This window comes from Notolabrus celidotus, chromosome 4, assembly GCF_009762535.1.
Source record: "Notolabrus celidotus isolate fNotCel1 chromosome 4, fNotCel1.pri, whole genome shotgun sequence".
NCBI lineage: Eukaryota > Metazoa > Chordata > Actinopteri > Labriformes > Labridae > Notolabrus > Notolabrus celidotus.
In genome coordinates, this window is record NC_048275.1 from 22,173,817 (window position 1) to 22,192,770 (window position 18,954).

Genomic DNA, 18,954 nt, shown 5'->3' on the forward strand with positions numbered 1-18,954 from the left:
CAGAACTAGCAAATCAGAAAGTCAGACACTGAGATGACATTAAAACCTCTGTTTAATTTTTAGAATAAAACCCTCTAGCATCATATTTCACGTAACAACAACAAACCGTCATGATGAGCAGAGCCAGGCCTAAAATCAACAAGTTACAGGTTTTCAGAGGCCACTGGCGACAACATGGATGAGGAGAAAGCTCTTATGAAGGTAAAACATCATTGACTCTGTAACTAATGCAGAAAATCCTCGGTTTCGTGACTCCAGCTGTTTGACAATGCTGCTCCATGCTGCACTCTGAAAACACAGCCAGGAAGTGTTGAAAGACGAAGAGTACGGAGTCAAATGGAGGATCTGGTGGAAGTTAGGCTATGCCTGGTTTATACTTCTGTGTTGACCCTAAATCATAGCTATGTAGTAATAATAGTAATGTTTGTCCAGAGATCCTACGTGTAATCATGGTCGCATTGTTTACATATGAGATCAGCTGTTAGCAGCCCGTAGCATGTCGATGCTAAACGATGCTAGGCCCGATGTTCCCTGCGAGCTGAGGAGAAGGAGGCAAGAATGACGTGCTGGTACTGAGGTGCAAGCTAAGAAAAGACGACATCAACCTGTCCTTTCACCCACCTTTATGGAGAATGTAAGATTTATCTATGATAAGTTGGATGAGCTAACCTAGCACCAGAGGGAATACTGGCAGAGTAGCATCATGCTAACAGAGCCAAAACTGGACACGAACGCCACATTGGAAGGATTTCACCTGCTGTGGGCGGACAGGATACAGGAGAGCAAGACTGAACTAACTGGTGAAGAAGGCCAGCTCAGTCCTGGATCCTGTGGAGGTGGTGGCTGACAGGAGAATTATGGCCAATCTGTCGTCTTTGATGACAATTCTTTTCTATATCTTGTTGAAATTCTTGATCCAAGATGGCTGCGCGCATGGACGCTGCAGCTGGTTGCTCCGTCGTTAGGTGCATTGTTTTTGGCACCTAATGAGGACTGCACCTTTCAATTTCGTTGTACTTGTTGCAATGACAATAAAGGCATTCTATCTATCTATTCTAACAACACTCCGTCTAAAAGCTAGATGGCATTGTGATTTATGTTATGCTAGTCGTATCGCCAGTTTCTGATTCCGCTACATCATTAATCAACCTTTGCTTATACTCCAGAGATCATTGATGGGCAACCGTCATTTACAATGATATCGGGTCATTCTCCGCTTGTTTGTGCACAGGAAACCATTAATCTGGGCGTATTGCATTGGAATAAGAGCTGACACATGTTGAGAAGAAGTTGATCATATTGCAGTTATACAAAGAAGAAATGAGAGAAGACGTTGGAGGAGATGGAATGCACAGCCACTGAATCAGTGGTAGAAGACAAGAGGAATCTTGTTTGCAGGTTCAATACAATGCTACCAAGTTGACCGATCACAGGGCTTTCAGTCTATGTTACATTTTTGAGAATGTTCGTGTCGGGCTATGTGTGTAGGCCTCTGGGTATAGCTACAGGTCTATGTGAACCTATGACATATGATAGTTTTATTTAAATGCTGATAATTAAATCAAGCTTTAATATGCTGGCACATCAAAGCATACTGATGTCTCATGATGATGTCAGAAGTCAGTCAGAGAGGATACACAGTCTGAAATTTAAAGCTAACTCTCTCTTGCAAGCTCAGTTTGTATCCAGATCCATTCATTACATTTGTATTCAACTTCAACTTATTTAATTTCTTTGGCAGAGCAAACTATTGCAAAAAATAAATGACTGTTTCTCTCAGATTATTTCCTCTCTCCCTTTTAATTTTTTTTTCTTCTGTTTTGTTTTCTAATTTATTGTTTTTTTTTCTGCAAATTGGTTCAATTTCCTCAATGTGCTCTATTTCCCATCCTCTTCTGTTCTCTATAATTGTCACTATGCAGAGTTAACATGTATTTCCGTACGCCAGAGTAATTAGCCTCTATTACAGCTGTGATGAAGTGCTTGGAAAGACAAGAAGAATGGGGCTATTTTTCATTTTTCTCTTCCACCCACTTTTCTTTCTCTTGTTAATTTCAAGGATCCATAAAATTCATTGCAAGACCTTGACATTTTTCGAGCCTTGCCATAATTTTTTCCACAATAAAATGATAATTAGAGCTGTATAATACATTTTATGTCATGTAATCCCTCCATTTGCCTGGAATTAGTTTTACAAATATGCCCAGGCTCTGCCCTATCTGATGATATTTTTTTAATTTTATTGTCAGTCTTTTTCTTTTGATAGTTTTCAGTGAACTGATCTAAGTAACTGCTAAATGGACTGTGGTTATAGAGCGCTTTCTCTAGTCTTCTGATCACTCAGAGCGCTTACATGTCACATTCACACTACATTCATACACTGAGGGCAGAGGCTGGTATGTAAAGAGCCCATCCCTTTTAACTAATCCCATTCACACTCTGATGGAACGACTATCTGGGGCAGCTCAGGGTTAAGTGTCTTGCCAAAGGACACTTCGGCAGGTGGACAAAGGGACCTAGGATCAAACCCCTCGATCTTTCAGTCGAGGGATGAAAGACACTATTTTTGTAGGATAATGGAATAAAAATGTGATCATAAGACATCGCTTCTGAGCATCTTGTATGAGGAATGTATTCATGTTCTGTCCAACCAAAGTAACGTGCCAGATCATCATAATTAAATAAAGACATATCATTAGCTTCCCTTCTCCTTTTATGGAAGGGGAGATATCTTCATATCTTTCCTAGCAGTTTAAACAGATATATGTTCATGTCTGTGTCGTTGTTAGAGTGAACGTATCTTCTTGTGTACATTTTTTCTAAAACCGCCAACACATAAGCTTTCTATGCCTAAAATAAGCTTTCAGACACAGAAAAGGAGGCTTCTCATACTGCACCAAACAGCTGTTTCAGCAGAGTAAACTCGTTTCAAAATCCTGGAAGGCTAACTTTTCAAAAGCAACCTAGCTTTTTTTTTTTTTTACTGCTAACAAGAATGAAGGAGAGGTTTCGTGCTGCATGGGAGGCTTGCCGCTTCACCACAGTAACAACAACAAAGATGGACACAGAGTTGGTAATAAAATCTTAAATTATCTTTCCTTGTTGTTCAGGAAACTGCAAAGTGTTCTATCTTTTTCACTCCTTGGATGGCATTAATGTCATTCACAAGAGAAACTGGTGAATGAAAAAAGCATGAGAGGAGTCGCACTGTAGACACACACAATTTCAAGGACTGGTGAGAGATAAAGTGAACATGACAGAGAGAAGGTGTACCTCATTATCACAGACACAGAGGGTAGGCTGTACTGGATGTGTGTGTCAGATATGAGTGTGCCTGTGTTATTGTGTGTGAGAGTTTTTATGCTGAAGAAGAGAATGTGTGTGTCTTCTGTAGAGAGCGTATATGGAATAAATTCCAGCGAGAGTCAGGGTGTGATTTCCTCATTACCCAGAAACAGATAGATGGTGCCTTTTTCTAAGTGAGGATCAGATTTCCTGTTAAGATAAAGGTTACACATCACATGGAGAGAACCAAAGAGAGAGCTGCACACTACTATACTCATTCATCTCCATCACAACAATATAATCATGGCTGCAAAGATCCAAACTTTAGAAGTTAATGAAACAACACATCCCTCTTTTCTCTCCTCCAAACTGTGGTTGGACTGAATTTGGGTCTCACAATGCATGAGTATCAAAGTGAATTGGGATCTTACCTCATCTTTAAAAGTAAGCTGATGTGAGGCATGTGATGTAACATGACAAACTGTGAAACAACACATCAACTAGGGTGTTATAATGCAGAACACTATTTGTAATGTATGACTATTGTGCATTATAAAACAAAAGAAAACGGTTAAGTCACAAGCAAAGCAGAAAACCAACTCAACAAGTAAAAGAGCAAGAAATAACAGGATAATGAGTATCTGTCATGAACATTCAGATCTGATCAAAATCCTCTGTACTCCTCCGTGTCATCTTTTCCTCACATCTCTAATGAACACTGTGGTCTCAATCAGTGCAATTCATGACCACATTACATGTGATTCTACAGAAGGATGTGTTGCTATAGGAGACAGAAAACAAAAAAGTAGAACAATAGTGTCTCTACAGCCAATCACAATCAAGCTACAGGTGCCAGATTTAGTGTCAGATTTTAGTGGAATTAAATAAGCTGTACTTTAAAGCTAATGTGACGATTTTCTTTAAGCTGGAAATTAAGCAGACTGAAATTAATATCAATGTCTCTTTATGACCTTTAAAGCACACACGACCTTCAGGAAGAAGATTAGGTAGCACTAAATGGTTGTTTTCGATGTAAAGGCTGCCACCAGGTAGGTGTCAAATGAGGGCAAGACTGGGAAAGAGATTAAAGATCACACTTAGTCCACAGATGTTTCAAAAATCAATGAATACCAGAAGTCTCTATTGGAAATTGAATTTCCCCCATGGGGATTAATAAAGTACGTTTCTTTCTTCTTCTCTTCTTAATAGGAGCTTTAAAACCACAGTATAATGCACAGTTTTCAAGCCAAATATGGCCATTCTTAATGCCATCCTAACCTTTTGACCCTTAGATCTGACTGGAAACATAGTACCATAATTTCAGAAACATGGCTGGGGGATGTGATTCAAGGATAGAAACCTTGTTACACCGATTCTTCTTCCCGTGTACTTTGCAGGTCTGCTATCCTGCAGTATACTCATCTGATAAGTGTGTGTGTGTGTGTGTGTGTGTGTGTGTGTGTGTGTGTGTGTGTGTGTGTGTGTGTGTGTGTGTGTGTGTGTGTGTGCGCCTGTGGGTGTGATATTTTGCTTCTTTTTGATCCTGCAGGTTAGTTATGTAATGGTGTCACAGAGAGGGCAGCTATACATCAGTGTAATAGTCTATTTGTGTTACTGTTTGTCTATCTAGATCTTAAATCAGATGAACAGCTGTTATGCTCTTGCAGCTTTACCTTTTCTGCTCTCACTTGTGAAAATTCAAGTGCCATTACTGTGTTTCCTGCTCCTCTGTGACACAAGGTTTGAGAGTTCATATACTAAGATTGGTGTGTTGGCCTCGATTGTCAATTACCACACAGTTTTTCAAACATCAGATCTTCCTCTCTCTAAGAAGTGAGCTGCAGAAAGGCAGAATGCTCAAGATAAGGAAGAGTTTTATCAGCTGAAATTGCTTTTAAGCAGTTTAACCGTCTCAGAACCAAATTCATCTCCTCAGTCATGAGAAATTTATCATGACATCATATACATCCATGCATATACACATGCTTCTATGAATGTATGTGTATGCAGGTATGTTTGTGTATGCAGGTATGTTCGATTTTCTAATCATGTTTTCAGAGGGAATGAGTTATTTTAATTCTGCATTATTACCAAAAATATAGTTTTCCAAAAAGCCTGAAATTAATCTATTTAAGTGAAGACAGTTAAAATGGTGCTTCAATATCCAGTGAAAGGGAACGTGTGGCTAAGAAGTGCAGACTTACAGTCAACCTCTGTGGTACAGTGTAGGCTAAAATGTTATACTGTACTGTACATGCACTAGCTGCTGAACTGTTTATGCATCCAGCATTTGGACCAATCATGCTATTAAAGCTGGGATCGGTAGTCTCGGAAAACTAGCATGAATTTGAATGTAGCATTTCCTCATGACTCTGTCTAACTCCTCCTCTCCTCCCTCGGAGCTCCTCCAAAATGACCCCCGGACGGACGATACAGTACATACATTTTCTGTAGGACTTACTAAATGTAATTATTTATTTTGCTTGTCAGAGCCCCCGTGGTGAGAGCTTTTTAGACTCTGATCCGGACTACAGTTCTGAGCAAAGCACCTCATCGGGTCAGAGGGGACAGGCCCGAGGTTGAGCGAGAGGGGCAGTAAATAGAGTCAGGGGAAGCAGAGGCAGGAGACGGAGAGTGCACGCCGGAGAAATGTACACGCAGGAGGCCGACAGAATGGCAGGACGGGATTTGAATGGTTTAAAATTTTGGCACCCAAAAAACGGTGATTGGTTGTTGTTTTCCCAGGTTTACTCCAGCTGTAGATAGCAGCTTTTCCTTGCTCTTTTTTAAGAACACATTATGTATTCATTACCATCAGGACATAAAGATCATTTTAACCAGTATAACAAAAAGTGTATCTAAATCTGATTACCAACCCCAGCTTTAAGTTCCACTTGTGAATTTTAGCTAGTTAGCTAAGTCTGCTTTTAGCTAGCTAGCTCATATGGCCCAATTTGTTTGGTCAGACAGAATCAAAGCAAATGACCAGATTGTCAGTAGTTACAAACACAGACACTTAATATCTCAGTTTAAATCATAGAGTAATATAGGATATTTTTCCGTTGCTAAGCGCCATTCGAGTGGCTGCTAGTTGCAGCAGCTCTCTTCGTTGTTCTTTTTTCTACTCTTTTTTCATATTTGTTTAGTTCTCTGGCCATGGACACCAAACTAGCTACGTTTGCAGTAGTTTTTTTTTTATATTTTTGTTCCTGTGTGTGTCTGGAGATCCTGTGTAACTATGGTCCCATTAATTACATACAAGATCAGCTGTTAGCAGCCCGTAGCATGTTGATGCTAAACGATGCAAGGCCCAATGTTGCCTGCGAGCTGAGGAGAAGGAGGCAAGGATGATGTGCTGGTACTGAGTGCAAGCTAAAAAAGACGGCATTGACCTGTCTTTCCATCCACCGTTATTGGGAATGTAAGATCTATCTACGATAAGGTGGATGAGCTAACACAGCACCAGAGGGAATACTGGCAGAGTAGCATCATGCTAGCAGAGCTAACACTGCGCACGAACACCACATTGGAATGATTTCACTTGCTGTGGGCGGACAGGATACAGGAGAGCGGGACTGGATGGGCTGGTGAAGAAGGCCGTCTATGTCCTGGACCCTGTGGAGGTGGTGGCTGACAGGAGAAATATGGCCAAGCTGTCGTCTTTGATGAAATTATTGTACTGTACACCTTCTTGTTTGCTGCTGTAACTTCATGAATTTCCCCGTTGTGGGACGAATAAAGAAGTATCTTATCTTACCTTGATTTCAGTAAAAGGTCATAAATGCTTGCCCCCAGCTTTTTAACCGCATTAGCTTGTTAGCTGAGGTTTTGGTTTAGGTTTAGACCTAAACCCACAGAAAGAGAGACAGCTGATGGTGTAACGCAGGCTCTCATACTCCCAATACTCCCAAACCAATGAACCAAGATGCACCTTCCCAAGGTCAAACTTATGTATTTCCACATGGGAGGAGAAACAGGAAAATGAATGAGTACAATCATACCACACTAATACAACAGCATTATGGAGGGATGCTCAAATAATGCAATTAAATTAATGCACTCAAGTGTAAAAGATTATCCACTTGGTTTGGTTGGAGGAGAAACAGGAAAGTAATCAACAGAGAACTTTACACAAAGCAAATTAATGGTCTCTGTTCTGTGCACTTTATCGTGGATGTTTTTATGATGATTTTGCTTTATTGGCTGTTATACAAAAGGAAAAGAGCGACAAAGGGATTATATGAGGCTGACTTTAACCTAATGCACTGCAGATGATTGTTTGTGCCTTCAGTTGTTCAGACTGTAAAAACAGCTACTTTTGCTACAGACTGTTACAGTCATCTGACGCTTTAATTCACTGACACAAAAACAGACGGAAACACCGACTGGCAACATGCCATGCTACAAGCAGGATTCAGGAGTAAATCCATAAAAAATGGGTTTTGACTTTTTTTTAATTACTCCAGTTTCAAATGGTTCTCCAGCCACCCTCTCCTACACATTCATCTTTTTATACTGTACTGCTTCTATAAATAGTAACAGGCTAGAGGTCAGGTGTTCTGTCAGTCTAGATTTGTACAAAAGGTTCTCAACAATTATTTCAAGTTCACCTTGAGATACAGTTGAACATAAAGTCATAAGGATTCTATATTATCGATCACTTACATTGAAGGGGACAGATCATTAGGATAGCGTTTGGCCTTCAGAATCTATTGAGAAGAGCCGATATAGTACCTGGTCTATTCCAGCACATAAATTTAAATCACGAGGTTAAACCTTCATTTCCCAGGGGGCAAATATACTTAGGGTTCCTTTGTGGAAATGCTTGGAGCTGAATATTCTCCTAACAAAAATAGTGAAGTAAAAATAATTTATTTTGGCTTTACTTCTGTACAACAGGAGGAGGTGGAGACTCGTTATCCATACAATCAAAGGTGAAAACTTAACCTCGACTTATTTCTTTTACTACAACTATGTGCTCCTTTAAATGTCATGTCTAAGTCGCCTTCAGACACATTTCTCATTTCTGCATGCTGATATGCAGTGCACTGTTCAGAATACAGTAAGGGTAATTCTAACTGCTAATTAGGAATATCTGGAAGTGAAGTAGTTGATGACAGTATCAATATCACCTGTAAAGGACATATTTTTGCTCATTATTTTAAAACTGGTGAGGACTTCTACTTTAGTGTTTTGAAAAAATGTATAGTAATAGTTTCCTTAGAATTTTGTTCAAAGCTATTGCAATGCTGAGACATTTAAGTCCTGTGTCTGTTGATCACAATATTGATTTGTGTTGATTGATTTAACTTTACTTAACTGATGTTTTGATGTCAATATATCTGACATTGTGCAAAGTAGAAACCAACAAGTGTTTGTTTGGCACGTAAAGACAGTGTTGATTACATATGATCACATCTGACAAGTTTAAAATTACACTGGATAGATGTGCTTTTGATATTGTTGTATAACGTGAATTTGATTGTATGTGTATGTGCGTCTATGTGTTTGTTTAACTCTGTTAGTCTTCAGCCTCAAACTGTCAGTGCAAATAAAGCAAGCAGCATCCAGGGATCAACTACGTGACCTCAAGTTGCCTGAACGGCCAATTTCAATTCGCAACCTGACTTTTTATGTCACCGAAGAGATCACTGCAACTGCAGTGAGCTGGCTGCCCTGAGCAACATGGAGGTCAAATTACAAAGAACCAGGAAGAAGGAGCTACACAGAAGTATCCTGATTGGTCAGGAGGATTGGTGACCTTGACAACTACCCATTATCTGGAGCACCCGGGGGAGGGGTTGGGGGTTGGATAAGGTTCAGTCCCCTGTAGGGAGAGACATCGAGGCAGAGAAAGATAAGCAGAGGGAGGGATTCTCCAATCCCATCAGGGATCTCCAAGCTTTCCCCTATCGTTCCCATCCCTCCCACTGTCACGGTAACTGTTACCATGGTGCCAGGCTAACCTTATCGCCTCTTGTTCTCTCTCCTGTATGTTTTCCTCACTCATTTTTTTTCTAAATGTCACTAAATTAAACACGCACACAAACATTGTATTATCTTTCAAAGAGACATGCACGCCATGCACCACACAGACGCACACTGGGTTTTTACAGTGGGATGCTCAAAGATCAGGTGGAACTCAAGCCCTCTACTCATGAGGTCACAATTTGGTTTGAAAATAATCTGAGATCATTGAAACACCAAACAAATGTCTCTCAGCATGTTTTATCGGTTTTCACAGCAGTTGTGAGAGAAGACAAAGCATGTTTTGTATGTATACTGTTTACACAACTCCTGAGCATCATTCACAAACAATCACCCATTTTTTCATTTATTTTCAATAACTGAAGAACAGAATAATACAATAGTCTACTCTTTCCACATGCGGGGGTGTACTGGGCATGCTCAGAGCTGGAATGGCCCAACTTTAAATCTGATTGACCACCCTAGCTGTCGCCTAATAGTCTTGACCTATGGTTGTCAGTTTACCTGGTCAGAGGAGGGACTTGGTTAAACGGAACTTTTAGGTCTTGTAACAGGCTGCTTATAGCTTTGGTTGAATTAAATTGCCCAGGTTTTTGGGTTGGTAGTATAAACTGTGGCTTTGGATTCATGTTTTTGTTTTTAGAGCTTCCGGATTAGGATTGGATTTTAATGTTGTCACTCTGTAACTCACAGTAATGCACAGAGGAATGTTTTATACATGAATGTCAGTAGTTGAAGTAGATGTGATAAGTGGAACCTGAAATCGTGTTGTGTCTTCCCGTACACCTCTTCATGCCCAAGTTGGGCCACCTCACTTGAAACAATTTGCTAAGGCTCCTCTCAACATGCAAACTAAGTACACAGATATGTCACAATAACTCTAATAAGAGCACAATTGTGGTGGAAAATGACCGATTAAACTGTTGTTCTTTGTGTTTCTCTGTGCTTGTGTAAGCCTGATAGGAACTGTTGCAGGTGCAGTTCTCCAAGGTCATAGACAGAAGGCTTTTGTTTGATAAGAAGTAAGGTTTCCTGTATTTCCATAACTCCTTCATAACTTGTTTTCTCCCTCTTTGCAATGAGTGCTGATAATAAAACTTGATAAAAGACAATCATTTGTCTCTCCATGAGTTTTTTTCATCTATCACACTGACATCATTGCCTGAACAAGAAATTGCCATTACACAATGCCCCCTTACAAAGTCCATTCATATTAGATATTCTATACAAGGACCATAAAATGTGGTGTATAAGGCGAACTCTGTCAGTGCTCAACTACTGTATGTGTAGTTAGCAGGACAGTGAAAACAGATGGTACTAGAAAGAGCTACACATCTGCATTGAAACTGAACACAGTAGAAATCTTTGTGCAGTTGTACAGGGAACCTTTTGCCCTCGGGGAGCACCCAAAACAGCCAATATATTTTGTATTATGATGGATTTTACTGTATCACTACTTATATCTCCTTCCTTTCAACTAGAGACAAACTGTTGGTTTGCTCAATGCAGGGATATCAGCTACAAAAACTTTGAGCTAATTAACTTGGAAGAGGAGACAGCCATTTGCAAAGTAAAGTCTTAAGGTGACTCTAAGCACACAGTGTACTGTGCCAACATCTTTTTATCACATAAGGAGTCCTTTTTCTTACAGCAAAGTGCTGCATATTTATCACTGTATCACACCATCTAGCATTTTGGAGCAAAACCAGCAACAGTAGGATTACAAACTGTTCTGAATTAAATGAATTAATGAGAGCTTGTTTGTAATGCCGAAACACTACAGTGTGGCATGTTTTACATAGCATTTGGCATGTTGAGTATGCGTACAAGTGTGAGTGGGTGTCTGACAATGACATCAAAACAGAGTTGCAAAAACACTGAACGTGTTTGTGTTAAATTAACACACAGCATTAAAGATCATTTATATTAACGTGTGTGTAGCATGATGATGAGTCCATTACATGTAGGAACAAACAGCACATACCTGCTTTAATGACATTCATAACCAAACATGCAATTTGCTGGCATGCTTGTTCTCATCAAAACAAAATGACTATATCACTGTTTGTTTACATTACTGCTGTACAGCCTCCAGTACTAAATGTACACGTACTCAAATGAGATCACTCAAAGACTGAGTAAGAGCTACAGCACAGCTTCAAAGAGAATACTTGACTCAACAATGTGCTCGTGTTCACGGTTCATTAATGTGCCATGAAGTTTATAAATATGCCAGATGTAACATCTGTAGATTGGAAGACAGCTGTAGATTTGTGTCATCCTGTGATATTATTTAACACCCCCCCCCCCTGATTCTCAATTGACTGGCTTAACTGAAACAAAATAGCTTGTTTCCTTTTATAAACTGTTTTCCCACAACACTCCCTTCTGTCCCGCTTGTTACAGGCAGCAAGTGGAATGAGGGTTTGATTTAAAATTGAAGATGTGAAAGAAGAAGGTAACAGAAAGAACTGAGGGTATAAGCTCAGAAATAGCAATTCTGTTCATCCATGTTTGCTAGCTTGAAGTTGTAATCTTTCTTACATTAACTGGTTAATTATTAGACCTGGAACGATGCCAGAATTTTCTCACCCAATATGCATGTAGCTCCATATTGAACAGGTGCATGCTGATTTGAGAGTTGTAAAATTGAGGTGGCTGTGACACTTTTCTGCCATTTGGAATATCAATTATGAGCATAGATATGATTGCTCACCTTAGTATTTGACTTGATTGTGATTGGTCCAAACCTTATAACGATGGTAATTTATTTTCAACAGCAAAGGCTATGACAGGGACAACCCTGACCCAAACATCATATTACAATAATCTGTGAAAAGGAACCCAGCGCATTTCAGCTCTGCCTGTTGACACTGTGGCAAAGATTTAAGTGTCTGTCTCAGGTGTAGGGGCCATAATGTTGATTTTCTGTCTTATTTGTTAATCATGATTATTTCCTTTTTTTATTGCTTACTTCATTTTAGGTTTTGGGTTCATGGGTGTGGTTAACCTTTTAAGTACCTGTTCAGATGAGTGGCAGGAGGTTTATAAAGAGGGTGAGTGGGGTTGAGTATTTTTTGTTGACCGGCACCGTCATCGTCATTGTCATTGTTTATTTCGATCTTTTTTGGTATTGATTTATTTTGAGCATTTGTTAATAAATAGAAAACTTACTTTGAACTTTGATTTTGATTCATGGCAAGACGCGTCACAAGCACAACCCCATTTAGTCTCTGTGGCACCTTTCAAACTGAGCTGCTTCATCAGGCTTGTCTTGCGAGTTGGGAAATAATGGCAGTTACACGGCACAGATGTGAGAACAGCCTGGGGCTCCAATGGGGGAAAGTGGAGTAGGATCATGTCTTGCAATCCAGGCAACAGCAGCATAGCTGATGGGTGCATCTCAAAGTTGCAGATCACAAAGTAACTTCACCTCTTCACCTTGTTTGATGATACCAGCTGTGGAATCAGAGGGACAATCTTTCAGCTGTCAACTTCTTCATGACTTTAGTAGGTAGCTGGTTATAAGCGGGATACTGTGTGGTGACATAAGCCCCTTCTGCATCGTGGCAGGGTCTTATTCACCCTGTTGGGATTCTAATTTGCATAACCACCTGTTTACATTACATTGTGTTAAGCTGTGGACATGAATGGCTTTAGGCTATCAGATCAGTAGCTAGTGGTAGCACAAAATGGAAATTGCAAGGATACCATGGATTTTCACTCTTCTTCACTCCTTTTTCTCTCTGCTATAATCCTCTATTCTCTGCGCATCCATTTGGTACATGGCTCAGCACTCCACATATATGCCTCATAAGACGGTTTTAAGGCAAAGGAAGTGTTGGAGCTTTCTGCCTCATGTCCACTGTCATTTAAAATGAGAGGGATTTTACAACATGGAAGTTGGAGAGATTTTGCAGAAGAAGAAATCGAAATATGAATAAGAGAGAAAATTAGACCAAAATAGTCTGTCATCGGATATTTCAACATTTCATTCATCAACCATGAGATGACGTCCTTCACCCTGACACCTGAGAATAAAGAGAGTTGCCCATCACCTACATTATTTTTAGCAAATTCTGTAGTCTACCCAAGTTGATCAAAATGTTAAACATGACAAAAATTCACTACACACTGATTGTAGCCTAAGACCCCACTTACCGCTTACTTAAAGAAGCAGTTTTGAATTCAGTGTCTGAAGGCTTGAAACCATACCTACAAAATAGATCATAACACCCCAATGGCCCACAAGTGCCTGGTGATGCTAATAGCTCTTGCTAATACTAGGTCATCAGTTCATGTGAAAGACTCTCATTTCACTACATGTCCATCATAGATTTTAGGAAGGGGAATGACGGAGAGAGAGATGAAGAGCATGACCATTTGAGTTACATCAGTCATTGTCAAACACTGGGATATTTGGCAGCCAACTCTCCTTATCTCCCTCTGTATTCATCTGTTTTTCTTCAATTCAATGAACCATCTTTTCTTCACTTGAATGCCCTCCTTAATGGCAGAGTTGTGTTTCCTGCCCCTGGCAGACCATCTCACATGAGGAGGTCCTCTTATCTCCTCTGCCAGTATTTGGCTCGAAGGGAAAATATGTCATACATTCACAATATAATGTGTGTTTTGCTGCTCTGCATCATCATCTTAGATAGCACAACAATGATCAATTCTACTGAACTGGGGGGAAGTTCACAAGAGTTTTTGTAGTTAAGTTCACAATCTTGTACTGAAGCTAAACTGTTTCCCGATTATTTCACCTCTTGAACTAAACTTACTAAAAAGCATTCAAGAGGAAGTTGGGGCTCAAGCCGGCAATATTGTGGATCAGGGATTTCTTGGTCACGTTTAATCAGTTTATTAAGTTAGATTCAGTTTGCCCCGGTTCTGAGTCATTCTTACCCTAAGCTCCATAAAACTCTTTGACATCTTTTCTCCAAGAAGAGAGTCCACTCTGTGTCTGGGGTTAAACCTTGGCAAACTACATCTCTTGCACCTTGTTTGTGAGGTGTGCTTTCATATGTTTGAACTTTGTGTGATGACAAATTGTTTGCTGATATCAATTGTGTTCTGTATTTCTCTGTTGGGTTCAGGTCTCCCTCGATTATTGTATTGTAAACTTGATGTCATGATGTCAGCACTCTGGTTTGGTGAGGATAGAACAAACTTGATAAGGTTTAAGCTAAAATAAAAGCATAGTTAGGTTACAGAGATCAAAATGATAATTAAGTAAAATATGCACTTAAAGCAGCTGGTATATCCATTGAAAACCATAAAAATGAATGTAGGTGTAAGTTAGGAGGCTGAACTCTGATTGCATTTTTTAAATTATTTACATAAACAAAACATTTTGTGTAACTACATAGATATAGTAAACATATATGTTTAAATGAGTATGTGTTGAAGCTTTATCATTCCCACACAAATTGTTCCACATGGATATTAGTGGAGTGGTACTGTATAATCTATCTTCACAAAGTTATCCGGACATGAAGAAGTACAGTGGTCAGACTTGCCCCTTTGAAGCAATACTTTCATCACTGAAATCACAGTCTGCCTGGAGTAGAAAATGAGCTGGTCTGCTCTTTGGGAGTGAGCTAATTAGCCTTGTTGTGCCAAAACAGATTAGTCAGTCCCAGCAGCTGATCCAGTGATACTGTTGATGAAGGAGGAGTGATGAACTTTTGGCCTCCCACACTTCACCACCATTGCTGTCACTTGAAAATATATGACTTTTATTTAAAAAGTCAAAGACAATTTTAGGACATTAGCTGCTGAATGGAAAGTGTTTGATTGTTCAGTTAAAGTCATAATCTATATTAGGAAATAACATTAATTCCATTACAATTTACAATGTTACACTTTCATTTAGAGGACACTTTGGTCCAAAGCAACATATCTGAGAGTAAGTGTGACACAAGCAAGGATCTAGACAAGAGGGAACAACTTAACTAAGTCACCAAATGCTACAAGTGCAATCGGACACAGGTAGAGAGGCAACTGGAAGCCAGTGGTGAGAAACAAACAATGGAGTAATGCTTGAGTTTGGTTGAAGACTAGATGCACAGCTGTGTTCTGGATCATCTGCATAGGTTTAAATGTGCATGCAGGGAGGCCTGCCTGCAAGAAGTGGCAGTAGTCAATGTGTGGGATGTGAGCCTGTACCGGGTGCTGTGTTACATGCTCTATCAGGGAGGGTTTGATCATGAGGATGTTATAGACAGCAAATCGGCATGACCAAGAAATGGAGGCCACATGAACCTTAAAGTCAGCTGGTCATCAATCATTACACCCAGGTTCCAGGCAGTCTCAGTGGGCATGAGCTCAGTTGATCTAAGCTTGATATTGATCTGTGGTTGCATGGAGGTACTGGCTGGAATTACAAGAAGCTCAGTCCTTGGCAGGTTGATCTGAAGGTGGCATTCCTTCATCCATTTACAAATATCAGCAAGGCATGATGAAATCCTAGCCAAGACAATTGTGTCATCTGGCAGAATTGACAAGAAGAGCTGGGTATAATCTGCACAGCAGTAATATGAGAAGCCATGAGAGTGGATGATAGCACCAAGAGGTAGTTTACACTGGGAAGGGGAGGGAACCAAGCACTGTCTCTTGAGGCAACCTTGTTGATAAGTCATGTGGTCTTGACACTCCTCCCATTAAGGATACTCTAAAAGATTTCCCTGGGAGGTAGGACATCAGTCAGTTACCAAGTTCAGAGAGTGTGGAGAGGGGGACTTGGTGTTTGAGTGTGTCAAAGGCAGCAGACAGATCCAGTACCTGAGTACTGAGAACTTTCTAGCAGCTCAAGCCAATTGCAGCGATTCTGTTACAGACAGAAGTGCAGTTTCAGTACAGTGGCCCCGTTTAACGCATTATCTGGGGAAACCTTATATGAAAAAAGTTGCCAGCAGATCCATTTAGAGTCAAGGATGTTTTTTTTGTTCCTTTTGCTTGCAACTCTTCAGTGAAAAAAGATAAACACCACCTGCACTCTAGAGTTTTGTGATTCAAGCTTTTTTCATGGGTTGCCAATAACACTGTCCGTTAAGACAGTGATGTTTGCAATATGTTCTGACCCAGAATTACAATGGAACTACAGGGTACAAACAGCCAGTGACCTTGAAAGGGGGCATGCAGAGAAAAAGCCTTGGAGAGAGAGAAGACTGCAAACAAACCTTTTTTTGGTCTCTTGTCTCCTCTGGATGTTGTAGCTGAAGGGTCCTAGTTTGTCAGCGACAGCTGGCCCTATGAACGCCTACAGAGAAATGCCAGAATAGATCAACAACAGAGCAGCTGAATGCACAGGAAGGGTGTGTTCTGCACAGGAATATATATTTGTATTCTATTATTTGAATTAGGCAGGTTGATGGAAAGCATGAGGAATTAAACTAAAAAGAAAATAGATCAATAATCAGCCAACATTATGAGGTTAATATGAGGCAAAACACAAGTTTAACCCAATACTTTTATTTAATCTGGATAATTTTAACACATTTCTATTAACCAGGTCATTATGCTCACTTATACATTTTCTTAACTTTGGTCTATGTGGAAAGTTAAATGTCTCATCTACCCTTGACATTCAGTACTGATCCAGATCATGACATTACAGTGACTACATACCCGGTAGTCTACATTTCCATCATCATAATCACTTTATTAATCTCTCACAACCATCTTCATGCTGGCACACCAACCACAACATGCTACCCCACAGGTTTTCTTTGTTTACGTCTGTCCTCTACTGCTGATCATCTGGAAATGTTGTGTTATCAGACTTCAGGCTCTCTTGACCAATATAGAACTATCAAGAAGAGAAATGCTTATCTAATTTATAATTTTCTATAGGAATGGGAATACTGAAGAACTTCTGTGGGTTACAATAAATCATTTTTGCAAGCTTACCAGTTTTGTAGAGCTAAAAAAGACTAAATTTTTGCCTTGCCTTTGTCAGATGACAACATGTACAATGTGGTATTCAGATGGCCAAAAATGTATAGAAGGGGTTTTCCAACACAGCAACCTGAGTAACCAACACAGTATTTCCATTATTCACAGATCCTTAGCTCAGTCAGGTTTTATGATCCCTAACTCAACATCCTTTGTTGTTGCTCCATAAACCCTGTTTCCAGTAGTTTCTGGTTCCTCTTTAACTCTTTAAGCTCAGTTTTTTTTGTGAGCCTGATTTTTTTAACCAGAGTTTGTAAATATTGAAACAGAGCTTGAGAAAGAGTGATTGTTGGATTAATATTTATCTGATGGCCAGCAGGGAAACTCAAATGGTAACTTTAAAAGGTGTCTACTCGGGGCGCTGGTGGCCTAGCGGTCTAAGCGCCCCACATACAGAGGCTATAGTCCTTGCCGCAGGGGTCCCCGGTTTGATTCCTGACCATTTCCTGCTTGTCTTCCCCCACTCTCTACATATTTCTATAACTATCTACATATTTCATATTCATATTTCTACATATCTCTCATATTTCCTGTCTCTCTTCAGCTGTCCTACGGAATAAAGGCAAAAAGCCCCAAAAATATAACTTAAAAAAAAAAAAAGGTGTCTGCTGAAGGTTAATCACAAACTATCCATCAATCCATCTGCCCATCCACCCATCAGTCATCCAACAATCAGTCAATCATTATATTCACCAATATATCACCAATATATCAATCATTCTGCCATTCATCTATCAATTTATTTTCCAACCACCAATCCATTCAACTTTCCATCCATCCATCCATCCAGACATCCATCCATCCATCCATTAATCCATCCATTTTTCCATCCATCCATCTATCCATCTGCCCATCCACCCACTAGTCATGAAACAATCCATGAATCATTACAATCACCAATCTATCATCAATATATTCAACTGTCCTTCCATCTATCCAAACATTCATCCATTTGTCCATCCATTCATCCATCAATCTGTCCATCCATTCATCCATCCATCCATCCATCCATTTGTCCACCCATATATTCATTCGTCCATCCATTAATCCATCCATCTATCCATCATCTAGTGCACCAAACAAAACCATTACTCAATCATGACCGTCACACTATACTTAGGATTGGGAATTATTCAAAGGAAAGAAACTGAGAGACAGCTTGTTTGCTTTCGTAAAAAGCATCTTATGCAATGCCACCCTTAGGTGTACACGCCCTCTTACCCGATGACCAGCAGTGACCTCATCTACCCTGTGACGCTATTGCTGTTAGCAGCTATGAAACATACCCCGTCACTGCATACACTGTGGTCAGAGCTTGAGCAGACAGAGCCTCAGGTCAACCAAGACATAGGTTGTGTGTGTGATGCATGTTTTTAATTATTTCCTACTGCTCCAATTTCCCCACAGACACACAAAGCCTGAGGAAGCCGTAAAAAATGAGATGTGTTTTTGAAATATCTTTGGAAAATGTCTTTTTTTAAAGGCAGGTTTGAATTAGGACAATATTTCTCCAGGGTATGAAGGTGATGTTTCTATTAAGTAGATATTAAATTACCAAGTTAATGGAATGTCCTCACATGTCTGGGATGCTCTGTGTGTGTCTGCTCTGTGATATTTAGTTGGCTGTTGGGCATCTGTATCATGGCGGCATACTAAGTATCCCAAGGGATAGAGGTGTGTGTGTATGTCTGCGTGCATGTGACCCAACAAGGTTGCAGGAAC

General features: G+C 39.9%; 1 protein-coding gene across 1 annotated transcript in view; it reads right to left on the reverse strand.

Moving 5' to 3' along the window:
- Positions 1-18,954, reverse strand: part of LOC117811836 (sodium/calcium exchanger 1-like) — a 355,950-nt gene that overhangs the window by 203,172 nt on the left and 133,824 nt on the right. Inside the window, exon 4 of the mRNA XM_034682311.1 lies at positions 16,458-16,537. The gene's annotated coding sequence lies outside the window, so the exon portion shown is untranslated. The remainder of the gene's footprint in view (positions 1-16,457; positions 16,538-18,954) is intronic.